Here is a 16,341-nt window from a genome sequence, read left to right as displayed (position 1 = left end):
AGTTAAGTGATAAAAACAGAATTTTTGATGTGGAGTGTTGTTCATCAAGTCATATCATATTCTTATCTTTATAGCATGGACATTTGGAATTTTACGTGATTCAAAGCAATAGTCTAGTTTTGACATAATAATTTAGGTTCTCAAGCATATCAACAAGCAACCATGTCTTTCAAAATATCAATGCTAAAATAAGTTATCCCTAGCCCATCATGCTCACACATTGATCCGTTCATGAAACACACTCGAATATTAACTACACCCAATACTTGAGCACGATCATATTGCCTCCTAGTTGGTGCTTTTTATAAGAGAAGGTGGAGACTCAAATTTCAAAATAAAAAAATGCATGAAGTAGAAGATAGACCCTTCGCAGAGGGAAGTAGGGATTTGTAGAGGTGCCAAAGATCAAAGAAAAAAATTTAGAGATAAAAACATTTTGGTAGGTGCATCCCACCAACGAAAACGACTTAGAGTTCCGAACACTTTCCATGCTAGATATGTCGTGGGCGGTTCCCAAACAAAAAATAAAGTTTATTCCTTTTTCCACCATAACTTTCACTTTCCATGGCAAACCGTATCCACGGGTGCTCTCCATATCAACACTTTCCAAGGAATTTATTATTTGACAACATAAAGTAAATTCATTTCTTCTTTTTTTTTTGTATTTCGGGACTGGGCATCCCTAATACGTTTGCCTTACTCTCGTGCAATGACAAGCGAATAAACACTCATCTTGAGAATAACACATCTAGCATGGGAAATATTGGCCACCCTCACCGCTCCGCGAGTGAAACAAACACACAAAAGAGAAGTTTATTTTGTAAATTAGAGATGGGACATGCAAATTTGCTTAGAACGGCAAAATAATACCGCATATAGGTAGATATAGTGGACTCATGTGGCAAAACTGGTTTAAAGGATTTTGGATGCACAAGTAGAGGTCATACTTAGTGCAAAAGATTGGGAAGCGACCAACCAAGAAACGAATAATTTCATAAGCAAGCATTAAGCATAAGTAACATCGAATAATGCACCACAAGTAGGATGTAATTTTTCATTGCATGAATATTGACTTTCTTACTTGCATAGGGAATCACAAACCTTAACACCCATATTCTTACTAGAGCATAGTTACTCATTAACATAACTCACATATCACATCATCATATCTCAAAACTATTACTAAGAATCAAGTTTATTTTGTCCAATGATCTTCATGAAATTTTCTTTTTCTTTATCCTGCTTGGATATCTATCACTTTTGGACTAATTTTCATGAGTTTCTTTTCATAAGCTCAACCAAATATAAGTGAAGATCATGAGCATAACAAATTTTCTTTCTCTCAAAATAATTTAAGTGAAGCAAGAGAGAATTTCTTCAAGATTTTACTAACTCTCAAAAAAATCTAAGTGAAGCAAGAGAGCATTTCTTCAAAAATACTAAGCACACCGTGCTCAAAAAGATAGAAGTGAAGCACTAGAGCAAGTCCTAGCTCATAAAAGATTTAAGTGAAGCATAGAGAGCAATTCTAACAAGTCATGACATAATTTTGGCTTTCTCAAATAGTTGTGTCCAGCAAGGATTGAAAACTTAAAACACAAAATAAAGCAAGCAAATACACATACCATACAAGACGCTCCAAGTAAAACACATATCATGTGACGCGTAAAAATATAGTCTCGAGTAAAATACTGATAGTTGCTGGAAGAAAGCGGAGATGCCACTCAGGGGCATCTGTCGGATTTCGGGTTCCGGGAGACCCTTGAGGTTGGAACACTGGGGTGCGTGCGGGGATTTCGCCTTCTACCTACCTGCACCCCTCCGCCTCGCTAAGATCTAAGCTATGGAAAGAACAGCACAAGAGACACAGGGTTTATACTAGTTCGGGCCACCGTTGTGGTGTAATACCCTACTCCAGTGTGTGGTGTGGTGGATTGCCTCTTGGGCTGATGATGATGAGCAATACAAGGAAGAACAGCCTTGCGAGGGTCTGTTCTTGGCTGGGGCGACGAACTTCTAGGAGGAGTTCAGTCACCCTTCTCTCTCTCTCTCTTCTCGATTGCGATCCAATCTCGATCCCAGCTTGTTTCTGGGTTGGCCGATTCTAAATCTTGTCTACCCTGGGGGTGGCTAGTCCTCTTTATAGGCAAAGGCCCTGGGCCTCTTCCCAAATATTGAGCGGGAAGGGCGCCAACAATTGGCTATTTTGAAGGGGAACATCTGGTACACTTATCCTGACTAAAGTTGGTCCTCGCCTGCCAAAGGCTCTCGTGGTGACGCTGGCTTGGGCTCCACAATGACTTCCTCCCTGCCGTTGGACTGGTCTTGGTCTCGTTGCACCGAAACGGGTGCCTTTGCTTGATGCTCTCGCCTGCGCTTGCTCCCTTTGCACCAAAGAGGAAAGGAGGACACTGCGCGGCTGGCGCCCGCCTGGCGCCTTTGGTCGTCATGGCTTGCGTCACGGGCACCTCGTGAGGTACCCCGCCTTGATCTCTCCGCCTCCTCGTGAGCCAGCCTGATGAGGCCATGCCTGAGGAAGCTCTGTGTCGTCCGCCCCGCGAGGCTTGGCCCCTCGCGAGGGTCTTGGGTCTGTGTTGATGAAGATGGGCCGTGCTGGTCCCCCTTTGAGCCACGCCGCAGGCCGCAGGCAGGCAAGTCTGGGGACCCCCATTCCCAGAACGCCGACAATAGCCCCCGGGCCCAAGGTGCGCCCGGACTTGGCCGTGCAGGGAGGCGAAAGGGCAAGAGCGAAGCGCCACGGGCCCTAACAGCCTGCGGTCTTGGGCACCGCGTGGCGGTTGATTGGACGTGGGCGCCTCAGCAACCGCGCGAGTTGATAAAGGAGCGGCATCTGCCTAGGCTTTGCTTTTTGCTTTCTCCGGTTGCTGCTCAGATCCCCTTTCTTGCGCCTCTCCTTCCTTAAAATTTCCAGATCTACTCCGACCGCGTGACCTAGGAAGCCATGGCGCCTCGTCAGTCCCCGGCCGGAGCTTGGTGCTCGTCTGCCCTGGACTCGCTGAACGTGTCGGAGGCAGGCCTCGCCCGGTTGCGCCGGATGGCGGCGGCGCAGGGCATCGACGGGGCGAAGGTGTTCAAGGCCGGCTCCGCCACCCCTGAGGGCCAAGGGAGCACCTTCTACCCGTTCTTTGTAAGCGCCATTGCTGCTGGCCTGGTACCTCCCTTCTCCGAGTTCTTCTTCTCTGTCCTCCGCCATTATAAGCTACAAGCTCTGCATCTCCACCCCAACTCCGTCCTTCTCCTGGCAATCTTCGCCTATTACTGCGAGGCTCACGTAGGGGTGCAACCCTCGGTGGCCTTGCTGCGCCACTACTTCTACCTCCATACCTCTGGCGGTCCTGCTTCCGCGTGCGCGAGCTTCATCGCGTACGGTGGCGCCAATGCCATTTCGAACCCCGGGAAAAGGATTGAGGGCTTCAGGAGCAAGTGGGTCTTGGCAGATGCTGGGCGCATCCACCCTCAGCTGATCTTGCCCACGGAGCAACCAACGAGCTCCAGCGATTGGGGTCGAGCGGAGCTCGCGGACCCCCGCGCGAAGCTGGTGTTGGAGAAGATGGACGCGGATCTGAGGCTGGCCAACATGGCGGCGGCGAAGCTGACCGGCGCGTCGCTGCTGAGGGAATTCCTGGAGCGCTAGCTGGCTCCGCTTCAGCAGTACTCACTTCCGATGTGGAGGCCCCATCCGAGCCCCGTGGGCTTGGCCGACGAAGATCTAGCTACGGTCCTCCAATCTCTGGTCGGGGGCGATGTGGCGAGGTTGGAGGGCGCTCCTACGCCCTTGTTCCTCCGCGACGACTGGGAGCAGGTAGTGGAGTCCATGCCCGTCTTCAACGGGGACGGGCCCGTGCCCATGGAAACTCCCGGGGAATCGGTGGACGTGTCCTCCGACGACTCCAGCGAAGAGGAGGAAGGAGGGGAGCGGGAAAAAGGGCCTGACTCCGAGGCGACTGACGGAGAGTCGAGGGCTCCCCTCCCCTGGTGCAAGTCCTGCGTTCTCCGCCTCTCTCCGAGCGATGACGAGTAGGACGGCGGGAGCTTGCCCCCGATCCCGAAGAAGGACAGGACCGGACTGATCTCCCGCGAGTCTGTCCCGGCCCCGAGGCGGACCGCAGATGCGCCTTCGGCTTCCAAGCTTCCCGAGGTTGACCCTTCCAGCCGGCTTTCGGGCTTCAAATTTGGCCGGAGGCCGCTGGAGCTCACTGGCGATGACCCATAAGCCCTTGATTCTTGTCTTTATTTCTTGTTCTGCTTCTGAGGCTTGACGTCCGCATCTCTTGGATAGGCTGGCGCCCGCAGCAAAGAAGCCGAAGGGAGCTCCTGAGGTTCCATCCGTGGCAGTGCCTCTGGCCGCGAAGGAAGCTGACCGCGACGCACGGGCTTCTCCTGCCCGGTTGTCCTCGCGAGGCCTGGCTGAGCCGGCTGGGGCGAGCTCAGCTCCCATGGACCAAGTGACTCCCGAGGTGCCTCTGCCTGCTGCCACCACTTCAGCCATTGGGGCGCAGCAAGTTCCGCCTCAGGATGCTATGGTCGCGCTGCCGCCTTCTCCTCCTACTCCACCGACTGCTATCTCTCCGACTCCTCCTGCCATCCTGGATCGTGTTGCTGCTGAGCTGGACCGGCTGCGACAGGATCTTCTTGGCGCCGACCCTCGCTTGATGGCTGGGTGCTTGGAGCTGGCTTCAGGATGGATTCGCTCCAACGCTTCAATTCGGGCGGCGCTGGTCCAGGCCTCGATGGCTTGCGATGAGGAGAGGCAGGCCATCCTTGAGGCGTAGGCTGCTCGTGACGCAGCCTTGGGGGAGGTGGTCGACGTCCATGGTCGCTACAAGGCGCTGGAGGACGAGCAGCAAGGCCTGTGGGACCAGCTCATGAACGAGGCCCGCCTTCGCCAAGAGCAGGAAGAAGGCATGAAGGCTCGCGAGGCGGCCGTCAAGGAGAGGGAGGTCAAGCTCAGGAGGCGCCGTGACCGCCTAGGCGCGCTGGAGTAGGAGTTGGGGGCGAGGAAGGTCGAGCTGGATGACAAGGCCCAGGTTCTTGCCGAGGACCGTGTGGCCTTCGCGGAGATGGAGGCGAAGGCTCGCTCCTCGCTGAGGACGCTTTACGACAGCGGCCTGGAGAGCCCGCTGGCTAGCGCCGAGGACGGCCCCGCCAAGCTGCTTCCCTTCCTGGTTTGCGCTCTTGAAGATGTTGCCCTTGGCCTTGGCCCCATGGCTGAGGCCGAGGCGCGTGTCCTGTCTTCTGTAGCGCTGACGCAGGTCCTCACCCACATCTACCTTCGCGATCCCGGCATCGACCTCGACAGCCTGCTGGAGCCAGTAAGCGGCGAGCGTGCCGCTGCCACTGCTGAGGCTGTGAAGGGTCGCGCAGAGGCTCTGCTGGGGAAGTTCCGGGCCTTCAGCACCAAGCCGAAGCAAGGCGCTGCCGACCCCGCTGCTCCATGAGGCGAACCCACTCCGCGCTGCTCCACCGCTGACAAGTGGCTCCGTTGTGGCTCCTGTCCTTCCTTTAATTCCTGCACATGTATCATGCCTTGGGGAGGCGTTTAAACTTGCGTTTGGCATTGAGATAACAGTGTGGACTGTAATATTTGCTTTTGAATTCCTTGAAATTTACGTTTTTCCTTCCTACTTGCTTATGTTGTACGCCGGCAGAGCCCGGCCCCGCGCATACCTCACCGCCGTTAGCCCCGACCAGAAACTAGGACGGGACCAAGGAGTGAGGGGCTACGTGACAAGTTAGGCTCCTGAGTCGCAATGCTCAGGAGTCCCCCTTGGCGCACGAACAACAAGTAGGGAGGTGTGATGTGGGTGGATCTATCGTTCTACGTCTGCAGAGCCCGGCCGCGCGCATACCTCAGCCGCCGTTAGCCTTTCGGAACTAAGGAGTGAGGGGCTACGTGACCAGTTAGGCTCCTGAGTCGCGATGCTCAGGAGTCCCCCTTGACGCTCAAACGACCTTCGTACCTTGGCTCCGCTCGGGGAGAGACGCGCGACGAACCAGGCCCAGGGGGCCTGGCTGGGTGGCGTGCATCTGGGCGTGACCCAGGCGCAGCCCCCGTGCCCAGCCCCCTCACGCGGCACTCCCAAGGGGAGGCATTACGATGAGGCTAGACACTGAGCTCTGGGCTCCCTGAGGTTGATGCGGCCCGGGGGCCACCCTCAGTTGTTTATCACCAGCGCGGAGCATAGCGCTTCCATATGTGTACGGGCATAGCCACTCCTCGGTAGTGTCGTCAGCCAGTGCGGAGCATGGTGCTTCCACTGGTACGTGGGAGGGGGCTCGAGCCCCTGGGGCATGTACAGCCTCGCCCTGACACGTGGCTGGCACGGTAGGGCCTGGCGAGGTGTATCTGGGCACCCGTGAGCCAGCGCGGGACTCACGGGGCCCTACCTCTAGGCGGGTTGCGCCTGGCACTAGGCCTTATCTTGTGATGTGTCCCTGCAAATTTGGTTAGATGCCGGCACTCCACGTCCTCGGGTCCTGGCCCTCGAGCTGGTCTCAGCCGTCGCTGGTATGCCAGGTCGTGATGCCGTGGACAAGGCCAGAGGGTGAGGGCTGGAGAGCCAGGAAGAGCCCTGAGTCACGATGCTCAGGTACCCCCCCTTTAACGTGCAAGTGGTCGGCATGGAGAAGAAGAGGTGCCGTGGACAGGCATCAAATAATCAAGCATGGTGGGTCGAACGCATAGCCAGAAATAAATGAAAAAGGGATACATGCCGCTGGGTCTGGCCCGAGCGACTTGGGGGATGATGAAGCCCGTGGGGCGCCCCCAACAAAGTAAGCTAACAACATGAAATAAAAGGGATACATGCCGCAGGGACGGACCCATGCGGCCTGGGAATAATGCAGCCCTAGGGGGCGCTCCCAGCTGGAATGAAACTTGAAAGATGTCACCTGATGATGTCGAGGACGAAGGAGTGTTGGTGTAGCAGACTCGGTGGGCTGCGGAAGCCGATCTTCACGAGCCCCCAGGTCTAGGGGCCTCAGGAGGCTCCGGAGGCGCTGGTGGCTCCTCGCGGACCATCTCCATCTCCGCCAGGGCTATGGAACGCCTGGCCTCTTGAGCCTCCATGATGCCCCTCATGAGGCGCTGGTACGTGGCAGCCGCGTTCGGCAAGCCGTAAGGCATGCGAACGTAGCTGTGGGGTGGACCTTCGCAGCGCCCCACTCGCAAGGGCCAGAGGCGCTCTAGAGAGGCGGCTCGATTGAGCCCTGGTATGTCGATGCAGACGCGCAGCCCACCATCCTCGCCTGGATGGGGAACCACAGCTGGTAGGCGGCGGCCGCCTTTCATGACTCTTGACTCCTGTAGCTCCTGAATGGCCTTGCTGACGAACTCCTGAGGGTCTGGCTCTCCTTGCCTTACTCCTTCTTGAGGGAAACATGCTTCGAAACACGCCTCCATGTGGTGCCCAAGCGCCTCCCTTGTGACCTTAGCCAGGTCGGTGGCCCTCCAGGGGAGAGCCCCCGAGCCCTGCCTGAGGAGGGAGTCGGGCGCGCTTTCCTATGCGATGGAAGGAGGTTCCCCTTGGGCAGGCGCGGGCCCTGAGGGGCCTGCCTCTTGAGGGGCCGGGCCGGACGATGTCTTCTTCTTCTTGGGGGCGGTCTCGGGAAGCCTCCTGCTTCCGCGATCCGGGTCTTCCAATGATGCGGCCTGAAAGGCTCGTTCCAGGGAACACACCGTGTCCTTCTCTTCACAGGGCACCGTGATGACTCCGCCACTTCCTGGCATCTTGAGGACGTTGTAGCCGTGGTGAGTTACGGCCGTGAACTTGGCCAGAGCTGGGTACCCAAGGATGGCATTGTACGGCAGGCGAATGTGGGCGACGTCGAAGTCGACGAGCTCGGTGCGGTAGTTGTCGCGTGCCCCAAAGCCGACAGGGAGGCGGACCTGCCCAATCGGGACCGTGGAGCCGTCGGTGACTCCGGAGAAAGGCTTGGTTGGCTGAAGCTGGTTGTAGGGCACTTGGAGATTGTTGAATGTTTCCACGGACAGGACGTTGAGCCCTGCCCCGCCATCGATGAGGGTCCTGGTGACCACCACGTTGCTGATGATTGGGGAACAAAGCATCGGGAGGACTCCGGTTGTAGCCGCACACTTGAGCTGATCTGCTGAGCTGAACGTGATGGCGCATGCCGACCATGTGAGAGGGCGCGCGGCTTCGAGCTTGGGGAGGACTGCATTCACTTCGCAGGCGAACAGCTTGAAGATGCATTGAGAGGCTGGGGCTTGAGCCCCACCCAGGATGTAGGAGATCGCGCGTGGCTCCTAGAAGCCCCCAGCCCCCTCGTCCTGATGGCGGTCTTCGTTTCTCCTTGGCTGCAGCGGCAGCGGAGGGAGGCCTGCGTTGCCTTGCGGGCGATCCTCGCGAGGCTGATCCCTCCAGTCTCCCTCGCGAGGCGGGTCTTGCCAGCGATCCTCGCGAGGTTGATCGCGCCACCCTTGGTGCGGGCAGCGGTCTTCCCAGCGTCATGCGTTCCTTCCTCCTCCTCGACCGTAGCCCCGGTCACCGCGGTCGGGGCGACGGCCGATCCTTCCTTCTCGCACGGCTCGGAGCTCTTGACATTCGTTGGTGTTGTGGGTGTGGAGGTCGTGGTACGCACAGTACCAACTGCCCTTGGAAGGTTCGGGCTGATCTCTGCCCCGCTTGGTGTCTGGTTCTGCCGCGAGCACGGCAGCCCCCTTGCGCTTCACATCCTTGGCCTTGGGCTTCTTCTCTTCTGGGTCTGCGGCACACAGCTCGAGGAGGGAGAGACGCCCTTCTTCAGCCCTGGCGCACTTGGTTGCCAAGTTGAACAACTCCAAGGAAGTGCACAGGTCTTCATGCATCGCCAGCTCCTCCTTCATCTTGACATCCCGCACGCCGTCGAAGAAGGCTGAGATGATGGCCTCCTCGGTCACCTTGGGAATCTTGAGGCGTGCGTTGTTGAAGCGCTGGATGTACTTCTGCAGGGTCTCTCCGGGTTGTTGTTTGATGCGGCGCATGTCGCTCACGGTGGGTGGCCGGTCGCGAGTACCTTGGAAGTTGGCGATGAAGCGGGTGCGCATCTCGTCCCAGGAGGAGATTGTGCCTGGAGCCAGGTTCAGGAGCCAGGTGCGGGCCCCGTCCTTGAGCGCCATGGGAAACCAGTTCGCCATGACCTTCTCGTCTCCGTTGGCAGCTTTGATGCCTAGCTCATAGAGCTGGAGGAACTCCGCAGGGTCGGCCGTGCCGTCGTAATGAGGAGGCAGGTCTGGCTTGAACTTGCCAGGCCACGCGATGCTGCGTAGCTCGGTGGTGAAGGCACGGCAGCCAGCTGTGGCCACGGGAGGCCTTGGGTGACGGAGAGCTTGATCTTGCATGTCCCACGCGCTGCAGCTGGGAGCAGCACGGGATCTTGACGTGCGGGAGCAGGAGCATGGTCGCGACGTGCTGGAGCAGGGAGCGCCCGGGCAGCTTCTTGCGGGCGAGGGACTTCTTGGCAGCTCTGCTCTTGCCGCGCTAGCACCTGACGGAGCGGGTTCCGCCCAGGGTCCACGCGCCTTGGAGCCATGGCACCTTCTTGAGGAGGAGGCGGCTGGGGCGCCGCCGGAGCTTCGTCGCCCGCGCAGGGCGGGGTGTGGTGCAGCGGAACAGATGGCGCAGGAGAGCCCCCTGCGGCGCGGATGAGCTCGGCGACGCGGTCGAGCCATTCTTCGTAGACGTCATCGACGGGACGGTAGCGTAGGGCCTCGTTTGCCGCGATGAGCACAGCTCGAGCCTCCATGGGTGTGTGGAGCGCGCGGGATGAAGAACCAGCTGGGGTGAGCGAGGGAGTAGCGGTGCGGCCGTCTTGCCGCACGGACGGATGCTGAGACGACGCTTGCTGCTCGTTCCCCGCCGGGCCGGTGGCGGCGTTGACGGCAGGTGACGGGGAACGGCGAGGACCCCCGCCGACAGGAGCCGTCTAGGCGACGCAGGAAGCGAGAGCGGCCCGGCGCTCGGCGCGGGCCCGACGAGCGTCAGACATGGACGCGATGGTCGGAGGAGAACGGGGTGGTGGAAGACGAATTCCGGCGCACCCCTACCTGGCGCGCCAAATGTCGGATTTCAGGTTCCGGCAGACCCGTGAGGTTCGACCACTGGGGTGCGCGCGGAGATTTCGCCTTCTACCTACCTGCACCCCTCCGCCTCGCTAAGATCTAAGCTATGGAAAGAACAGCACAAGAGACACAGGGTTTATACTGGTTCGGGCCACCGTTGTGGTGTAATACCCTACTCCAGTGTGTGGTGTGGTGGATTGCCTCTTGGGCTGATGATGATGAGCAATACAAGGAAGAACAGCCTCGCGAGGGTCTGTTCTTGGCTGGGGCGACGAACTGCTAGGAGGAGTTCAGTCACCCTTCTCTCTCTCTCTCTTCTCGATTGCGATCCGATCTCGATCCCAGCTTGTTTCTGGGTTGGCCAATTCTAGATCTTTTCTACCCTAGGGGTGGCTAGTCCTATTTATAGGCAAAGGCCCTAGGCCTCTTTCCAAATATTGAGCGGGAAGGGCGCCAACAATTGGCCATTTTGAAGGGGAACATCTGGTACACTTATCCTGACTAAAGTTGGTCCTCGCCTGCCAAATGCTCTGGTGGTGACGCTGGCTTGGGCTCCACAATGACCTCCTCCCTGCCATTGGACTGGTCTTGGTCTCATTGCACCAAAACAGGTGCCTTTGCTTGATGCTCTCGCCTGCGCTTGCTCCCTTTGCACCAAAGAGGAAACGAGGACACTGCGCGGCTGGCGCCCGCCTGGCGCCTTTGGTCGTCATGGCTTGCGTCACGGGCACCTCGTGAGGTACCCCGCCTTGATCTCTCTGCCTCCTCGCAAGCCAGCCTGATGAGGCCGTGCCTGAGGAAGCTCCGTGTCGTCCGCCCCGTGAGGCTTGGCCCCTCGCGAGGGTCTTGGGTCTGTGTTGATGAAGATGGGCCGTGCTGGGCCCCCTTTGAGCCATGCCGCAGGCCGCAGGCAGGCAAGTCTGGGGAACCCCGTTCCCAGAACGCTGACAGCATCCCCAAGCTTAGTTGGTTGCTCATTCTTGGATAATAGCTTGGTATGCCGGGGCATCCCCAAGCTTAGGCTCTTTACATCCTTCCTTCATCCGTCGTAAGGTAACCCAAAACTTGAAAACTTCAATAACACAAAACTCAACAAAGCCTTCGTGAGATCCGTTAGCATAAAAATAATAAACCAATACTATAAGTGATATATCAAACCAATTCATATTTTGTTTTTGTATTATATCTATTGTGTTCCAACTTTTCTATGGCAAAAACTCATCAAATAAAACCATAGAGCCATCAAAATAAGCACAGAACACAAAGAAAACAGAATCTGTCAAAACAGAACAGTCTGTAGCAATCTGACTAAGTCGAATACTTCTATAACTCCAAAAACTCTGAGAAATTAGGACGACCTGAGAAATTTGTATATAGACCTATTGCAAGTGGAATGGATATTTTATCGCTCTCTAGTAAGAAATGAAAATTATTTTCATGAGCACAAACTTTCTGTTTTTTTCAGCAAGATCAAACAACTATTGCCCAAGAAGATCCTAAAGGCTTTACTTGTCAGAAACAGTAATTAAAACACAAAAAACAAAATCATAACAGAAGCATAATTGTGCTAACACTCAAGAACAGGAAGCAAAAAGCAAAAATAAATTTATTCATTGGGTTGCCTCCCAACAAGCGCTATAGTTATACGACCTTAGCTAGGCATAAGGAAAGGATCTAAGTTTTGTCATCTTCGGTTCAAGATCCATAAGATTCCCTCATGATTTATTCATAGGGTGGCTTAACTATAGTTCTAGGGAAGTGTTCCATACCTTTCCTCAAAGGAAATTGGAACTTGATATTGCCTTCTTTCATATCAATCACGGCACCGATAGTGCGTAAAAACGGTCTACCAGGAATAATTGGACAAGATGGATTGCAATCAATATCAAGAACAATAAAATCTATGGGAACATAATTCCTATTTGCAAGAATAAGAACATCATTAATTCTTCCCATAGGCTTTTTAATAGTAGAATCCGCCAAGTGCAAACTCAAAGAACATGATTCAAGATCGGTAAGACCAAGCACATCACATAAAGATTTCGGAATTGTGGAAACACTAGCACCCAAGTCACACAAAGAAAAACACTCATAATTTTTAACCTTGACTTTGATAGTAGGTTCCCATTCATCATACAATTTTCTAGGAATTGAAACTTCTAATTCCAATTTCTCTTCAAGAGCTTTCATCATAGCATCACCAATATGTTTAGTAAAAGCTTTGTTTTGTTCATAAGCATGAGGTGAATTTATCATGAATTGCAACAAATAAATACAATAAATCAAAGAGCAACTATCATAATTAAAGGCTTTGTAATCCAAAAGAGTGGGTGCATCACTAGCTAAAGTTTTGACCTCTCCAAACCCACTTTCATCAATTTTCTCAACAAGATTTTCACCCTCCAAAATATTGGGACGCCTTCTACCTGAAGTTGACTCTTCTCCAGTCCCTTTTTCATCATTCTTAACTTTATTTAACAAGGAATCATTATAATAAACACCAATCATTTTAAGATCATCATTATCTTTGCAAGAATGATCACTAGAAAAAGCTTTTTCTAAAAATTCTCTTTTAGCTCTAAGCATAGCAGTTCTTTTCCTAGTTTCATCCATAGAAACATAAAGAGCTTTAATTGATTCATCTACTTTAGGCACAAAAATTTTCATCTTGAGATTTTCCACATCATGAGCAATTCTATCAACACTTCTAGACAAATCATCTATTTTGTTCAACTTTTCTTCTATGGAAGTCTTGAAAACTTTTTGTGTGTTGATAAACTCCTTAATATTATTCTCAAGATCAGAGGTGTTCCTATTATTATTATAAGATTGATTTCCAAAGGAATTACCATAATTATTAGAGGAATTACTAGGAAAAAGGCCTAGGATTAAAATTACCTCTATAAGCATTGTTGTTGAAATTATTGCTAGAGATAAAGTTCACATCAATGGCATCACTATTTTTCTCAATCAAAGTAGACAAAGTAATATCATTAGAATCAATAGGAGCACTTTTACTAGCAACCAACTTCATAAGAGCATCAACTTTATCACTCAAAGAAGAAATTTCTTCAACCGAATTAACCTTTTTACTAGTTGGAGCTCTTTCTGTATGCCATTGTGAATAATTTGTCATAATATTATCAAGAAATTTGGTGGCTTCACCCAAAGTAATTTCCATAAAAGTACCACCCGCGGTGGAATCTAAAATATTACGACAAACAAAATTCAATCCCGCATAATTTATTTGTATGATCATCCAAAGATTTAACCCATGAGTTGGGCAATTCCTTAGCATCATTTTCATCCTTTCCCAAGATTGCACAACATGCTCATGTTCAAGTTGCTTGAAATTCATATTCTGGGTTCTAAGGGAAATAATTTTTGTGGGATGAAAATAATTAGTGATAAAAGCATCATTGCAGTTGTTCCAAGAATTGATACTATTATGAGGCAAAGAAGAGAACGAAAATTTTGCAGAATCAGGCAAGGAAAACGGAAATAATTTCATCTTGACCACATCATTGTCCACATCTTTTTTTATTTTGCATATCGCATAATTCCACGAAGATATTAAGATGGGACGCGGCATCCTCACTAGGAGTACCAGAAAATTGGTCTTTCATAACAAGATTCAGCAAAGTAGTATTAATATCACAAGTCTTCGCACTAGTGGCGGGAGGAGCAAGCAGAGTGCCAATAAAATCATTGTTGTTGGTATTTGAGAAATCACATAACTTGGTGTTCTCTTGAGTAATGATGACCACACAACAAGATTGCACTCAAAAACAGACCCGGTAAGAAAACGGCGGACGGAAAAGGAGAGTCGAATAAAACGGCAAATTTTTGTGAAGTGGGTGAGAGGAAAAGAGAGGCAAATGGCAAATAATGTAAATTGCAAGGAGATGAGATTTGTGATTTGGAACCTGGTTATGTTGAAGATCCTCCCCGGCAACGGCGCCAGAAGGCACGTTGACAGTAGACTATCTTGACTTGATCCTCCCCGGCAACGGCACCAGAAATTATCCTTGATGGCAGCTGGAACTACGTCGGTATTTCCTCGAAGAGGGAGGGATGATGTAGCACAACAACGGTAGAGTATTTCCCTCAGTTATGAAACCAAGGTATCAAACCAGTAGGAGAGCCAAGCAACACAACATAAACAGCCCCTGCACACAAATAACAACACCTTGCAACCCGACGAGTTAAAGAGGTTGTCACTCCCTTTCAGGTAACGGCGCCAGAAATTGGCGTGTGACAGGAGCAAGTTGTAAATATTGATAGATCAAACGACAAATAAAATAAATTGCAGCAAGATATTTTTGGATTTTTGGTTTAATATATCTGAAAATAAAAGCAAGGAAAAAGTTGATCGCAAAGCAAATATATGAGACATAAGACCCGAGGGCCGTAGGTTTCACTAGTGGCTTCTGTCGAGAAAAATAGCAAACACTGGGTAAACAAATTACTGTTGGGCAATTGATAGAACATCAAATAATTATGACGATATCTAGGCAATGATCATTACATAGGCATCACGTCCAAGATAAGTAGACCGACTCCTGCCTGCATCTACTACTATTACTCGACACATCGACCGCTATCCAGCATGCATCTAGTGTATTAAGTTCATGGAAAAATGGAGTAATGCAATAAGAATGATGACATGATGTAGACAAGATCCGTTTATCTATATGGCGGTAGATATAGATCTCATATTTTTATCCTTACTAGCAACGATACATACGTGTCAGTTCCCTTTCTGTCACTAGGATCAAGCACCGTAAGATCGAACCCACTATCGGGCACCTCTTCCCATTGCAAGATAAATAGATTGAGTTGGCCAGACAAAACCCAAATATCGCAGAAGAAATACGAGGCTATAAGAGATCATGCATAAAATAGATCAAAGAAACTCAAATACTTTCATGGATATAAAAACATAGATCTGATCATAAACTCGAAGTTCATCGATCCCAACAGACACACTGCAAAAGAGTTACATCATATGGATCTCCAAGAGACCATTGTATTGAGGATCAAGAGAGAGATGAAGCCATCTAGCTACTAACTAAGCACCCAAAGGTCTACAAGGAACTACTCATGCATCATCATAGAGGCGCCAATGGAAGTGGTGAACACCTCTGTGAGGGTGTTTAGGTTGGATCTGGTGTTTCTGGACTCTGTGGCGGTTGGATGAATATTTCGTCGACTCCCCTAGGGTTTTGGGAATATTTGGACATTTATAGAGCAAAGAGGAGGTCCAGGGGGCACCCGAGGTGGGCAAAACCCACCTGAGCGCGCCAGGGCCTCCTGGCACGCCCTGGTGGGTTGTGGACCCCTCGAGCCACCCCCTAGGTGCAACCAGGGCCCATTGCCTTTCTTCTGGCCCATAAAAAATCATCGTAAAGTTTCGTGCCATTTGGACACCGTTTGATATTGATTTCCTGCGATGTAAAAAACATGAAAAAAGCAGGAACTGGCACTAGGCACTATGTCAATAGGTTAGTACCAAAAAATGATTTAAAATGATTATAAAACATCCAAGATTGATAATAAAATAGCATGGAACAATCAAAAAGTATAGATACTTTGGAGACGTATCAGAGCTTCCTCAATTTTCCCTAGGTCTTCATGAGCAAGCGAGTTGGATACACTTATATCTATTGATGGGCATCTCCATAGCCCGTTGATACGCCTAGTTGATGTGAGACTATCTCCTGGTTTTTGTCTTCTCCACAAGCACCATATTCTAGTCCTCCTATAGTGCTATATCCATGGCTCACGCTCATGTATTGCGTCAAAGTTGGAAAAGTTTAAGAACATGAAAAGTATGAAGCATTTTCTTGGCTTGCCATCGGGGTCGTGCATGATTTAATACTTTGTGTGATGAAGATGGATCATAGCCAGACTATATGATTTTGTAGGGATAACTTTCTTTGGCCATGTTATTTTGAGAAGACATGATTGCTTTGTTAGTATGCTTGAAGTACAATTGTTTTTATGTCAATATTAAACTTTTGTTTTGAATCTTATGGATCTGAATATTCATGCCATAATAAAGAAAATTACATGGATAAATATGTTAGGTAGCATTCCACATCGAAAATTCCGTTTTTATCATTTACCTACTCGACGACGAGCAGGAATTAAGCTTGGGATGCTTGATACGTCTCCAACGTATCTATAATTTTTTTATTGTTCCATGCTATTATATTATCTGTTTGGATGTTTTATATGCATTAATATGCTATTTTATA

The sequence above is a fragment of the Triticum urartu genome, chromosome 4A, assembly GCF_056163025.1.
Source record: "Triticum urartu cultivar PI428250 chromosome 4A, HENAU_Tu73, whole genome shotgun sequence".
Lineage (NCBI taxonomy): Eukaryota > Viridiplantae > Streptophyta > Magnoliopsida > Poales > Poaceae > Triticum > Triticum urartu.
This window is presented reverse-complemented; position numbering follows the sequence as displayed.